General features: G+C 36.8%; 1 long non-coding RNA gene across 1 annotated transcript; it reads left to right on the top strand.

The window, feature by feature from the left end:
- Positions 1-4748: 4748 nt before the first annotated feature.
- Positions 4749-10748, top strand: LOC133518715 (uncharacterized). Its single transcript, XR_009799517.1, has 2 exons — positions 4749-8129; positions 8967-10748. It is a non-coding gene; the product is annotated as an uncharacterized LOC133518715 (long non-coding RNA).
- Positions 10749-14929: the final 4181 nt, after the last annotated feature.

Genomic DNA, 14929 nt, shown 5'->3' on the forward strand with positions numbered 1-14929 from the left:
ATACTGATTTTGAAGGCACCATAGAGAGTTTATGATATGTGAGTAAATAGAACTATTAAAACTTCAATATCATTCATGAAAATGTGAATAGGTTTGCGTGAAATAAGTTAAGTATTTAAATAATCAGCGTACTTATAAATAAAACGACACTTTAAATGTTTGAACAGGCCCACGATCAATAATTACGGAAATTTATATTTTGTGCTTTAACGTCAACAGTTGTAATTTTAAATCCGCGTGCCTGCTAAATATACAAGGAAACTTTTGAATCTCGCCGTAAAATTTAATTTAAAGTGTAGCCCCTGAATCTCAGCCTAGTTAAAAATTCTTCGGGCTCAGTTGCAAAGCGTTGCACATTTAAAATTTGATAAGTTAGGCACAAGTTAGGAACGGAGGTTCAACGTTGAAAATGTCGTCATAATTTCTAGAAAAGGTTTTAGCTATTCATAATATTTTCTTAAGAATTATTTAGCTTCACGGGGCAATTGTATTCGCTGCGTGCAAAGCGGGTGATGGGGGAAGCCGAAGCGATCATAGCGCTTGATGTGGCCAAATATGGAAAAAAATACTAGATGTGTTTCTGCCAATTCCCATACTACTCCGTTATTTTGTTGCTTTAAAATCATATTTACGATAAAAATAGATCACGATAGCTGTGAAGTGGTAAACTGCAATAATACTGGACGAAACAATAATATTAAACTTTATATATTTCCAACACCGAGCTAGAAATTACACTCAGAAAAAACTATTGTGAAAATAACAAAAAATGCTGTTAAATAGGAGCCGACAGAGTCAAATTGCGGGCGCAGCAAGCTTAATTTTGCGAAAAAATATTGCGAAATGACAAAGCGGAAACGTTAACTTTGTGAAAAAGCACATAGCGAATTTCACAAAGTCATGTTTTTCACAATTTTACTCTGTTGGCTCCTATTTCGCAATTTCAACTTTGTGAAAAATCATATAGCTAATTTCACAAAGTGAAATTTTGCGCAATTTTACTCTGTCGGGTCCTATTTCGCAATTTTAACTTTATGAATATTCAGCAATGCAGACATTGTGAAATAACGTTGACAATAAGTCATAGTAAAAATGGTGTTTTTTTAACGTTGCTAATTTAGCAAATCTTTGCATTGAAATATGAACATTGTTAATCTACCAAATTTAGTTTTTAACAATTTTTCTTTGATGGCTATTCTGAACATAGCTAGCTTAACAATTTTTATTTTGTGGTTTTATCAATGCTGACGTAGCTAGCTCAGCAGGGTCATATTGTGCAGATAGCAATGCTGACATTGCTAACTCCGCAGTGTAATATTGCGGGGATAGCAAGGCTAACGTTGCTAGCTTCGCAGTGTAATATTGCGGGGATATCAATGCTGACGTTGCTAGCTCCGCATTGTACTATTGCGGGGATAGCAATGCTGACGTTGCTAGGTCCGCAGTGTAATATTGCGGGGATAGCAATGCTGACGTTGCTAGCTCGGCAGTCGGATTTTATCGAATAAGGTTTACATTCGCTTTCTTGCATTCCGGATCTTGGCGTTTGAGTGACATTTATGTTTATACCAAATGTTGAAAAAAAAAAACAGGCCGAAGGCAAACTGTATAATTTTTTTAAATAGTTATTATTTTCATTTGAATTAGGTTTCACGGTTAATAACGGCAATGGAGCCAATTTCATATCAGGTGTGGAGTGACTTAAAAAACAACACAAAGAAGAAGGCGGCCAAAATTAACAAGAACATTCACCGTACTGGTGGTGGTCCTGCTCATAGAGTGAAACTTACTGAGCAGGAGCAACGTGTCCTCAATATTTTGGGAACAGAAGCAGCTACAGGCATGACAGCTGTTCAAGAAGCTGGTCTTTCACAGACTCCGGTAAATATTATTGACGTTATATTTTAACAAACAAGAGTTAATTATGGGGATTTGTTAACAGACTCCAAATTAAAAAAAATAGGAGGGTTTCAATTTGGTTGTATGTTTTTTTAGGGTTCCGTAGCCAAATGGCAAAAAACGGAACCCTTATGGATTCGTCATATCTGTCTGTCTGTCTGTCCATTCGTCCGTCCATATGTCACAGCCACTTTTTTCCGAAACTATAAGAACGAATTAGTCAACTTAGGTCTATAAGGAAAAAATACTAAGTCTAAAAATGTCGGTAATACGAATATTGTCGAGAAAGAAAATTGGAGGAAAATATTATTGACTAAGTGTAAAAATGCCGACATTTTAAAGTGACTACTATGACTTTTGACTGAGAACAAAAATGACGAGAATGACTGAATGTAAAAATGCCGACATACATGTAAATTATTTGAAACTGGACGAGACCCATTGAAATCAATTTTGACCGGAAATACATTAAACTTTTAAAGAAAATGACTAAGAATGCAGTACCGCCCATGGTCATTGATTTTAAGTGTATCGGTACCAACCTTGTTAGTCTAATCTAAACCAAAGATAATACCTATGAAAAAAATGGACAAAACAAAATAAGGACTAAATGTCATTATGTCAATGTGTCATTTCATAGTACAATTCCAAAAAGAAATTCATACTCGGTATATGTTCAACCCGAGAGGATTACAATATTAAATTGTTTGATATGGGTGCTCGTCCATATTTCGAACAATATCTGCAGAATGCAGGAGAACAAAATCTGTCGTTTCATCTCCTACGACTGTCACGACATGAAAATGCCTGCATGTTTTATGGATGTACGGCAGAGGAAAAGGAAACACAGCTTTCCAAACCGAACAATTTATAAAGATTGAATTTATTTCTTCATTATAACTTATACGTATCGCCCAGCTGCCGCATATGTCACCAGGATGTGCAGGGAAGAAATTGGAGTGTGTTACGAGACGGTCCGGTGTACCACACTTTTGATGAACATCACGCACAAGACATGGTTAATTTATTCAAAGATGCGTTACAACTGATTTCCTTTGTGTTATCGAGTGTCACTTGTGCCCAATGTAATTTCTTAAATAATAAAATTGTCTTTTCGTACGTAGTAATCATCGTTTTGCGATTAAAGCTGTGTGCCTCTGAGGTACAGGCCCTCACGACTATCGAGGATATTGGAAAATATATTATCATCATCCTCCTAGCGTGTGTCACGGCTTTTTGCCACGGCTCAATTGAACCTGAGGTCCGCTAGACAATCGAATTCCATGATTTGGCATGGCACTAGTTTTTCTGGAAGTGACTGCCCTCTAACCTTCCAACCCAGAGGGGAACTAAGCCTTATTATGACTAGGTCCGGTTTCCTCACGATGTTTTCCTTCACCGAAAAGCGACTGGTAAATATCAAATGATATTTCGTACACAAATTCATGAATCAAGAATCACGTTTAGTTTTCAAATGACAACTTATAATTTAGAAATAAGAACGTATCTGTAAAGGATTTCAACCTTCATGTTAAGTGTTTTCACGACAACTTACCTATCGCATTATGATAATATAATGACAATGTCATTGTGGTTTTTGTTTCACAAAGAAAATACGCGTGAAAATGGATAAGGAATTTATTTTAACAAAAAACCAGAAAAACAAGCCAACAATTATCCAAGATGGGTACAGATACAATTTGGATGGCAAAAATCGAGTAAGTAAAACGTCTCGATGGCGGTGTGTAAATAGAGAGTGTTGTACGGCTTCTGTGAACCTAAACGACGAGCAGACAAGAATAATCCGTTGGAGCGATCATACTTGCAAGGAAAATGTAAAAAAAATAACGTATTTTTGGCCATACGGCAATGCAAAAATATTTTGTGTAAAGATTTGGGACCCATACAGGATACTTTCGAAAACAGCAGGGAGCCATTAAAAAGGGCAATTTTGAAAATTCTTTTTTTTTATTGTAAGTATGTATATACATAATTACTAGTGGGCGAACAGTGGATGCAATATACGTCAAAGTCATGTCAAACGATATACTGAATATGGATATGACTACAATTGGTTTAAAGAAGAGAACATGGTTGCAAAATTGTTAAATAATTTTATTGTTTGTTGTAGTAAATGATCATAATTTTTTCTATATTACATATTTTCAGTCCATTCCTTTTATGGTTCACTATCCACTTATATAGAGAAAATGACCTCTCTACATCTACCGATGTAAGAGGTGCGTATTCGTAAAGTGACGCTTCACTATTATCAGTAACGTTATCACCACCACTCACTTATAAAATCGTAGTCTGGAATTCTGTCTATAACTGACTCCATTTTGTTATAAAAAGAATCAGAAGATGTCATCATCATGCAAAGTCTTACTTCGTTCAGTAATTGGAGTGCTTCAGATATTTTTAAGCCGCGTGTTTTTAATAACGTTGTTTCTGGTTATTATTTCAAAATTTTGCTTCATAAATAATAAATTGTTTTTTAAGCTGTCCTCTTGTATAAGTTTCTTTACTTTACGTATCGATAGTGCCTCATTGCTGTTGAAACTACTTATCACAGATTTAATTTCGTCGTAAAAAGTCGCAGAGTAAAAAGACGCTTCTAACCACGTGCCCCATCTTGTGACGACGGGCTTAGGCGGTAATGGCAAATTCGGATACTTTTCTTTTAGAATTTTTACTCTCCTTGGGCATTTCAAAAATATTTTCTTGACATTTGATATTAGACTATCAACATCTGAGTATTCTGATCGGATGTGCTCAGCAACTCTACTTAATGCATGAGCGAGACATGTAAAAAGTTTCATATTGGGAAAAACCTTTTTTAGTTATCTTCCGGCCTTTAACATATAAGATGCACTATCACTGCATAACATTAATATGTTACCAACTTTTGTCTCAAAAGAATCTCCCCATATTTCTTTAAAGGTTTTAATTACAAATTTTGAAACCGTGTTAGCATTCGTGACTTCAATGACCTTACACCTTAACAGGTAGATGGGAGTGTCGATGTTTGAGATCAGCGGTTTTTACAAGTAAATTTACAACAAATCTTCCTAAGAAATCTGTGCTTTCGTCCAGCGACACCCATAATTTGTTTTCACTTATATTTTCATAAATTTCCTTTATTTTACGGTTGAAAACTGTATTTAAATATTTCTTACGCAAAATAGTCTCTTTTGGCAAAATGTACGATGTACACTGGCAACAAATATATTTAGCAAAAAACTGACGAAATGCAGCACTGTTGACCCGTTTCCACGGAATATTACATAAAACTAGAAAGTTTATCAGATCAATATTAAAATCTTCTTGATTCCATTTCGTAGTTTTCGTGCAGGATTCCTGACGGCGATGAACACCAGATTTTACGTGTCTGTCAATCACACTTTTACGCTTTGCAGATAAATTCACTTGGCACTTTGTGCAAAAGATCGAGCCATTTGATTTATCATAAATTAGATCCGGCTTATTATCTATCCATTTACGAATTGTGATTTCATTTGCCATAATTATTTTTAATATAAATATTAAAGGAAACGCATAAACTCGCAAGTGAAAACGTCAATGTAATTGACAAGTCTAAGACGTAATAGATGTAAACACTTAAAAGTCTCAAGAGGAGATAATTTACAAGTGGCCAGTATTTTCTTAATAATCACATTTTGTTCTATGGAGGATAGAAATATTTTGTAATTTTTGATATATTTTTAATAAAAATGTATAGATAAATATTGCTCAAAATTTAATAAAGTCTTATCCATCTTATGCTTTTGTCACCCGATTGCATCCGCAGTCCGCCCTTTGATAATTACATATTGGTCCCATTTTTCTCAAAACACAGTTCTAATGATTGGATCCATAAGGAATCGAGGGAACTCCTCAAATGTGAAAGGCATACGTATTTTATATCAGAAAATCACTAAATCACTTTACATTAAATCAGTGGCATTAGATGTAGTGGAACTACTGATGATGATCAGAACGGAACTCTTCAACGACGATTTCGATCGCTAGATTTCGATTTCATCTCGGATCTGGAACTGGACCTGGACCGGGACGTGGATCAGGACCTGGATCTGGATCTGGACCGGGACCTGGATCTAGATCTGGTCTTATCTAGAAACCAAGCATTTGCATTTAGATAGCTAATTTGCTTTTTGGTGAAATAAAACTGTTCAGAAAGACCAGACTGGAATACCTCTACGAGAAATATTTTAAGGCATATTTTAACGTACTAACAGTTGTTATTCATATTGTTTTAATGTCTAAAGTGAATTCGTATTAAGATGTCAATTAGAACACCGACCCTTACATACCGCAATGCTACTAGAAAAGTGGGTCAGGTTAGGTTAGAACTGCAATCCTCACAGAACCGAATTGCTACAAAAAATGTTGGTTAAGTTAGGTTAGAACTGTGATCTTTACAGAACTGAACTTTAACCAGAGAAATGGGTTATGTTAGGTTAGAACTGAGACCCTCATAGCCACTCACATGATTCCGATTTTAACGAAAGGTGCCCTGAATTGCTCTGCCATTTCGCAGATACGACGGCACAGTGTCGTGATATCTTCAAAAATCGATAACTTTGCTTCTGCTTAAGCATTTGGAATGATTCTTTCGGTTTTATACCTAATGGTAAAGAAACAAATTTATTTTCTTACTTTAGCTATTTGCGGTTATAATAAAAATAATTATTAAAAATTCACGAAGTTTACCCAAAGGAATAATTTCCGAGTTATAGTAGAAAACTATTTTTAATAAAAAATTTAAATGGATAACATATCTTTATTTTTAATTCAATTTAAAGAAGGCTTAATAAGCTTTTAATTGATACTAAACACCTTGATAGCTCACCTATAAAATTGCAGAGTAAAACTGTTGTGTGCTCCACCTGGCGTGTAACTATGTGCTATGTTCGTGATTTTTTTGTGGCTAATTTAGACACTGAAGTACAAAAATATAGTAAAAAACCGTTTAAGACACTAATTACCTTGAAATAAAATATATAATTTATGTAATTATCACAATGATAGTGGCTTTATAACTTAAAATAACAAAAGAGTATTTACATACCTACTAAACTTTGGTGTTTTTAAAACGGCCGATCACCAACAACCGAACTAACTTATAACTACACTAAGACGTATAATATATGCACCATAACATAACATACACTTCACAACAAATTAAGCGCAATAAGCAAATAGTAACTATTAACACATGAAATTATACTGATTACAAACGTAAATAAACAACACGTGATAACAGCGGTGGCCGGCAAACTGTCCTGCGCCATGTCAAAAACAAAAATGGCTACCTATTTAGGGCGGAGACACAACAGTCGCGCGGTGCAGATGTTCAACTAGGAACTTTTAACACATTCACTACCAGACGAAAAACGGCAAGCTACCCCAGGATCCGGGCAATATATATAAGAAATATTAGTAAATAGAAATTATAAGTAAGTAGTAACAAACACCCCAAAACGCGTATGCAACGTCTAGTGTACCACATGCCTTACGATGTGCAGAAATGCTTTAAGCAACCACAGTTGCTGTGTTTGTACTTACAATTTTCCGTCACATGGTTTGTTCGCTAATCCTGGATAATACACAGTGATTTAATGCATTTTATTGTTTATTAATGTAATTTAATAATCGAACTATTTAATGACTATAGGTTGCTCAAGATATATTTGGTAATCATAGAAATCTAGGGCATTAAAATAGGAAACACGCCAAAAATCTACAGAGTTATTGGTTTGAAGTGAGATTTTATGGTCATCAATATTAAGTAGGTCTTAAATATAGTTTTAATCTAATAGACCAATAAACGCGGAGTAATTTAATATATAATACTAACAGAAATATGTAAATTTGAATACTTACGGAATTTTAAAACACGCAGCAACTTTTAACACACGCACTTTCCCGAACAACTTGCAAAGTAACATAGATAAAAAATACTGTGGTTATGTCTATGTGGTTGAAACATTTTTTAAATATTGTCACGTTGGTATTAATAAATGTTTACACCATATCTATGCAGCCCTTCACAGATAAGAAAAAAAAAACCGCTTACACTCCGTTCGCAACTCGAGTTGCGACGATCATTTTAGAGGTGCGAAATGTTGAAACCTTAGTTGCTAGAATCATGTGAGTGGATAGAACCGAACTGCTATCAGAAAAATGGGTTAGGTGGGTTAGACTAGGTTTGGACCTTCTCCCCCCGAGGGTTGCCCACCTTGTCGTGGTGGAGGGGCTTAGTAGCCGTGGCTTGGTCTCCCACGGTGAAGCGAAGAGGCAACCAGGGCCGGCCTGTTTGAGGTGCTGGCTGGCCCGAGGAGGACGCTCCAAGTGGGCTTGATAAGCCCGCTTGTGACGCGTTTGGAGGTGGACCGTCGAGGAAGAGGAGTGTCGGTATTGCGGTGAGCCGTTCTCCCTATCCTCGACGGCCGAGGTGGGATCGCAGGGGAAGAGGCGTGATGGTATCACGATGCGCCACTCTCCCTATCCCCTGCGACCTTGGCGGGGCCGTTCCGCTGTAGCGGCGTTGGTGGGGCTGCAGAGGAAGAGGAGTGTCGGTGTTACGGTGTGCCGTTCTCCCTGTCCTCTGCAGCCGAGTTGTGGTTTGCGGCAGAACCATGGACCTCATCTGCCGCCGGGCGCTGGGGAGTTTTCTGGCGCCCGTGGCCTCCTTGTGGCGGGCTCGGGGGGGTCCGCTACACTGCAGGACGGAGGCCGAGGAGGAAGGCGCGTCGAACCATCTGGCGCGCCTCGCGTGAAGGGCCTTCGGGCATTCGCGAAGGAGCCGCTCGCGGGCGGCTGCCGCCGGTGGGGTCGCGGATGAGTACGCAAGTGTTCCCGTAACCCCACCAATAAGGCGGCGAGGTGGCATATGGGGGGTTTTTAGTGGGTATACCGTGGGCCTCATTAGCCTAGACGGGAGTCCCACATAACCACTCGGGTCACCCCCCGCACCCGGGTGGTATGCGGAATGCATTTTCCCCCCTAGAAAAAAAAAAAAAAAAAAAAAAAAAAAAAAAAAGGTTTGGACCTTCTAAAATCTTTCACTGGTCTCCCCATTCAAGACGGTTTTTTTCTTCTTAAGTATTATTTATAATTTGAATGCCATGTCCAATAATTACCGTCAAGTGTGGTAACTGGGGACAGGTCGGTTAAGTATAAACATTTATATGTTATTATGTTCTAATCTAGCTAGTTAAATCTTGATTGTAAAAAGTATACTGCTGCAAGCCACGTTGAAATAATTGGGGAATATTTATTTTGTTTAATGTTGTCCAGTCCCCACTTGACGTTACAATTGTTTATTGTGGGAAAGTGATGCTCCCTCCCTAAAAATCTACATCCGAGGTTTTTTTCTTTAGTCACACTTTATAAATACTTTTTTTTTGCAGGTACAAATCAACCAAATACCATCAGCCAATGATAGTAACAGAACGGAAACTTTGCCGTCAACACCGAATGAAGACAATCCATCAATCTTAAATCTCTCAATAGGTGGAAACATATTATGTACGTATCTTATAAGGAACATTATTGAAACAATAGGCTAGTTGTCCATTTTTTTATTAATGGTATCAATAGAATCAGGTTTATTTTGATGATGAAATGTCTATATGGGACTCATTGCCTTAAAGCAACACAAAAGTCACAAATGGTAGTTAAAGGCTGACAATTGCACTTTACTAACGAAACCCTCCTAACAAAATCATACATCGTGACGTCACTATTACTTAGAAGCCGTTTAGATGTATGGAAAACAAAGAAATTGCGATTTTGTAGGTCTAATATTGCATTTATAGTTGCTGTATATTATTTATTTTATTTAGAATTGAATTGAATATTAAAGTGTAAGGAATCGAATGTTAGAGTTACACCAAGATGAGTTAGCACCGATTTTGAGAGTCCAGATGGGGCACGGGTTGTTTTAAACGTCAAACTTCTATGACGTTATGACGCTCACTTGACACTTGCACCGTTTGGGCTATTAAAGTCGTTTCCAAATTATCTTGGTCTGACTCTATTATTATTTTATTCCCATCTTGGATTAAAAAAAATGTTAAAACTTAGAAGTCCTTTCTTTTTTGATGTACATTTACTCATTTTAAGATAAAAGGGGCACAGGGGACAACCGCATCGAAACCAGTTTTCCATATAAACCTATATCCTATTTTCGAAAATTGACATGAAAAACAGGTTTCATACAAAATTTTAAAAGTTCCTCCTTATAATAAAGCCAAAATCGAAAAAAAAACGGTTGGGCATACCATAGCTATGATTAAAATACTTTAAATTGTGTAAAAATATTTTCCATAATTACAATATCCAGGGAGGAAAATGAGGACCACGTTTGTACGGAAAATCGATTGTCCCCTATCCTCTTAATTGAATGTAGTTATAAAATTCTACATGCGTCAACAATCCTATTAACTGTTGCTCAGTGTATATTTAAGTAATTTAGGATTTGATTGGATCCGTTTAGAAATAGGTACTTGATGTGTCAAAATTGCTAATTGCCAATTTGGAAATCTTTTAGCAAATACATAAGATTTATCAATGGTCAGTTAAGAGGAAATATTAGTTAACCCCCTTTTCAGATTTAAGAAATTTAAATCAACGTTGCTGTCTCACAGGAGCGGGTGGAGCCTCAAAAATGTGCGATAAGGACCACTGCAGCTCCGTCCTAAATTTCGACGTAACAAAATCAGAAATCGAGGTTTCGTTCTGGACATTTTCCTCCTCCAGAATTAACCAATCGTAACTAAATTTTGGGAACGGAATAACAAATAAATTATGTCTGACTGTTTTGTTTTGCATTTATTGTTGTCGATTTTGTAAGCTAGGCGTTTTTTTTATGTACCACGACGGTGGCAAGCAAGCATACGGCCCACCTGATGGTAAGCAGTCACCGTAGCCTAAGGACGCCTGCAACTCCAGAGGTGTTACATGCGCGTTGCCCACCCTTTATAAATCTGTACACTCCTTTTTTGAAAAACCGTTGGTTTACGGCGCGTTTATTTGGTCACTTTTAGCGCTTTTTATAGTAACCTAGGAATATCAAAAAGCAATACATACATATGCAGGTACTGGTGATATTGAACTCATATAAAATAATTATTCATCTAGGGCTTAATCCCGAACGGAAAATGTTATGCAGGTACTGGTGATATTGAACTCATATAAAATAATTATTCATCTAGGGCTTAATCCCGAACGGAAAATGTCGAGAACGTTTTTATGGAAAAATTACTACTAATCTAAATCTTTCCTCTTAAGAGTGTTGCTGATAGTACCTATTGTACCTAAACAGGGAATTAATTGAAATGAGAAAATCCGGAACTATAACAATTATTATTATTATTATTATGTGGTTCTTTAATTTTCTCCGTACTCCAGGAAGAACTGGTGTAATGACATGCACGGGCCGAAGCCAAGTGCATCTCATATTAGTCGTCTCTAGAATTTTGTTCGTTCTGGCCTTGGTTTTCAATTTGGGGTAGAGTTAAAGATGCTTGGATGATTGGTACACGTTGGTTATGTGTTTCAGGAAGTTGTAAATCTGTCTGTAGAAATTTTCGAACTATTCGGCACGTGTTCAAAATCACGGCTTTCTGCATTAGTATATATGATGATGATGGCAAGTCTAGAGTTTTAATTGAAGTGTGCAGTTGCTGTGGGATAACACCTGTAGTAGACAATACTATGGGAACTATAGTAACGGTCCTTAATTTCCATATTCTGGCTATTTCGTCTTTTAAATCAGTATATTTAGAAAGTTTTTCGGCTATTATGTTTTGTATGTTATGGGTGTTAGGTATTGCAATATCGATTAAGAGGGCTGTTTTGGTGATTTTGTCTACTACAGTGATATCAGGCCTATTGAAGTGTGTAGTGCGGTCAGTCAAAATTGCTCTGTCAAAGTATATTTTGTGGGTTGGGTTTTCTAATACACTGTCTGGCGTATACTTGTAGTAGGGGATGGCTGGTGGAGGAATGAGATTGTATTTTATTGCGAGTTTCTGGTGTACTATGTTGGCTACCTGATCATGTCTGTGTTTGTAATCTGTCTGGACTATTGCTCGGCACGCTCCTGTAATGTGTTGAATAGTTTCGCCTGGACTGTTGCACTTTCTACAGATATCTGTGACTCTGTTTTTCATTATAAACTTTTGATAATTACGGGTCTCTATGACTTGGTCCTGGATACCCATCATGAAACCCTCGGTCTCTGGGAAGAGTTCGCCACGATTCAGCCACGCGTTCGACGCCTCTTTGTCGACATTTGGTTGGCTTAAATTATGGCGGTGCCTTCCGTGAAGAGACTTTGCACTCCATTCAGCTATTCTAGTTTTGTCATCGGTGAGTTCCGCAGTTTTTTGGGCTGTTTGGTTTCTGAGGTTCAAGGGTGTTAGTTGTCTGTCTTGATATTCTATAGCTCGGTGGATAGGATATGAAATTGCTTTATGGTGGAAGTATGATTCATACTATTGATTTTGCACTTATCAATATTATTTATTTATTCATTATCAATATTACAATTGTGTCTGAATATTGACTATACCTAATAATTAATCTAACATGCGTCAATTCTATAAACTATAGTAAAAGATGAATTACAAAATGTCATACAAAATATCAAAACATCAATACAGAATAATTGCAAATTATTATTGAATTAATTAAAAATGACAACTGTTAGTAAAATATTTAATAAATTCATCAATGGAATAAAAGCACTTCCGCAACAACAGCGCTCTTAATCTGCTTTTAAAAATATTCAGGCTAGTAATGTTCTTCCAATCACCAGGAAGTTTGTTGTACAGTTGTACACCCTGGTAGTGTGCGCAATGACGCATTACTTTTAAGTTCGGCTGCAATTTACAATGTAGGTATTTCCGTCTTGGATTCTCCCGCACTCGTCTATCTTCAGAGGTCTCGTATTCGCCTAGACTTTGAACCAGGTCAGTAAGGAGCAACAGGATGTACAAACACGGAACAGTTAGTATTCCCATCTTTTTGAAATGCTCTTTGCATGGCTCAGGTTGTGAAATTCGGACTATGGTCCTTATCGCCCGCTTTTGAATTACAAAGGCTTTATATATATTATAGTCATATTTATTTCCCCAAAATTTTACACTATAACGAAGCTTTGATTCAACCAATGCGTGATAAACCATCTTTAGATGTTTACGATTAACTACATCCCGTAAACTATGCAGAACATAGCAAGCAGAGCTGATGGAAGCCTCTATACTTGCAAGTTCATTTTTCCAAGTAAGTAGATCGTCAATGTGGATACCAAGAAACTTAACACTAGTAACATTTTAGATGTTGTTACCACAAAATGTCAGATCCAGCATCTCCTTTTGCCTAACAGTAGACCTAAGGAGCAGCATTGTACTTGTCTTACCTGGATTCACCTTCAATTTGTTGCAACTGAACCACTGATGAAATAATTATAGCGCTCGATTTGCTTTATTATTTAGATTTTCCAGCGAACTAGAGTTCACAATGGCATTAGTGTCGTCCGCAAAAACTACCAATTTCTTTTGTGACAAATTGTATCAGGTCATTTGTATAAATAACGAATAAAACAGGGCCCAAAATAGAACCCTGAGGCACGCCTCTCGTTATCTTAACGGGCTTGGACCTAATGACATTCTCACAGTTGCCTTCAACATCAGAGATTTCAACAAACTGAGTTCTGTCTTTAAAGTAAGATTTTATTAAATTTAAAGTATTGCCCCTAACGCCATAAAAATCCAGTTTTTGTAAAAGGATACTACCATATCGAATGCGAAGCTTAAGTCCAGAAATATAGCCGCCACCTTAAGCTTTTCGTTTAGTCTATTCACGATAACATCTATTAAAGTATCAATAGCTTGGGAAGTACCTCTGGATTTTTGATAAGCATATTGTGTATCACTCAAGATTCCATATGCGTGCAAGTGTGCGATGAGCCTACTTTGAATAATTGTCTCGTAAATTTTTGACAAGGTTCGCAGCACGGATACTGGTCGATAATTTTTTGGGTCCGTCTTCGGCCCCTTTTTGTGGATTGGGATTATCCTAGCAGTCTTAAATTGGTCTGGAAAGACCCCTTGTGTGATAAACTTATTGAAAAACGTCGCGAGAGGCAACGCCAGCATTTCTAAATTTTCCTTGATTACAGATATAGGAATATCGTCATAGCCCACCGACTTCTTAGTTTTCATATTTTTCACTATTTTAGTTATTTCGTTTGCATTTGTGATGCAAAAAACGATTTCGTTGTCCCATTCTCTTGTTGTTGTTACGTAATAGATTTATAGCTGAGTCGGTGTCGATGTGCTGGTCGTTTCCAGTAATTCCTTGGTCAAATGCTCGTGAGAAGGTTTCTACCACGTTATGCGGATCGTTTATGACTTTATTATTAACTTTTAATAACAGCTTTTGGCGACGACTAGCAAAAACAATTCTCAATAAATAAATAAATTATAATATAAATTCATTTATTTATTACTAAGAATTGATTTAGGTAAGCTCCAGAAAGCTTGTTTTGTAAATACTTAAATAGATAGAACACACCTATGACTCAGGAAAAAATATTTGTGCTCATCACAAAAAAAAATCCTTGTCGGTATTGGCTTCACAAACACCCAAAGTTTGTATTAAAGCTGGTCATCCTAATTTTCAATTAAATTAACCCAAAATTATTGGGTTTTCAAAAAAAGTATAATATAATGATTTCTGTACGTACCTTGTCTTGCAAACTTATTTGTAGCGTTCCTTTTAGATTTGTGTGGTCTTCCAGATCCTGGCAAAGATGAAGAAACGCTTCTTTTGTCAATCTGTATCTTTTTATGAATTCTGGGTCCCACAGATCTTTCAAAGGATTCAATGCAGCACGTGCTGCTTTACGTTTTCGCCAAAGATTATTGTGCTGATCTTGCAATTGAGCACTGACAAACATTCTCCACGCAAAGAAATGTCGAGCAGACATAGTTAT

The sequence above is a fragment of the Cydia pomonella genome, chromosome 1 (genome assembly GCF_033807575.1).
Source record: "Cydia pomonella isolate Wapato2018A chromosome 1, ilCydPomo1, whole genome shotgun sequence".
Lineage (NCBI taxonomy): Eukaryota > Metazoa > Arthropoda > Insecta > Lepidoptera > Tortricidae > Cydia > Cydia pomonella.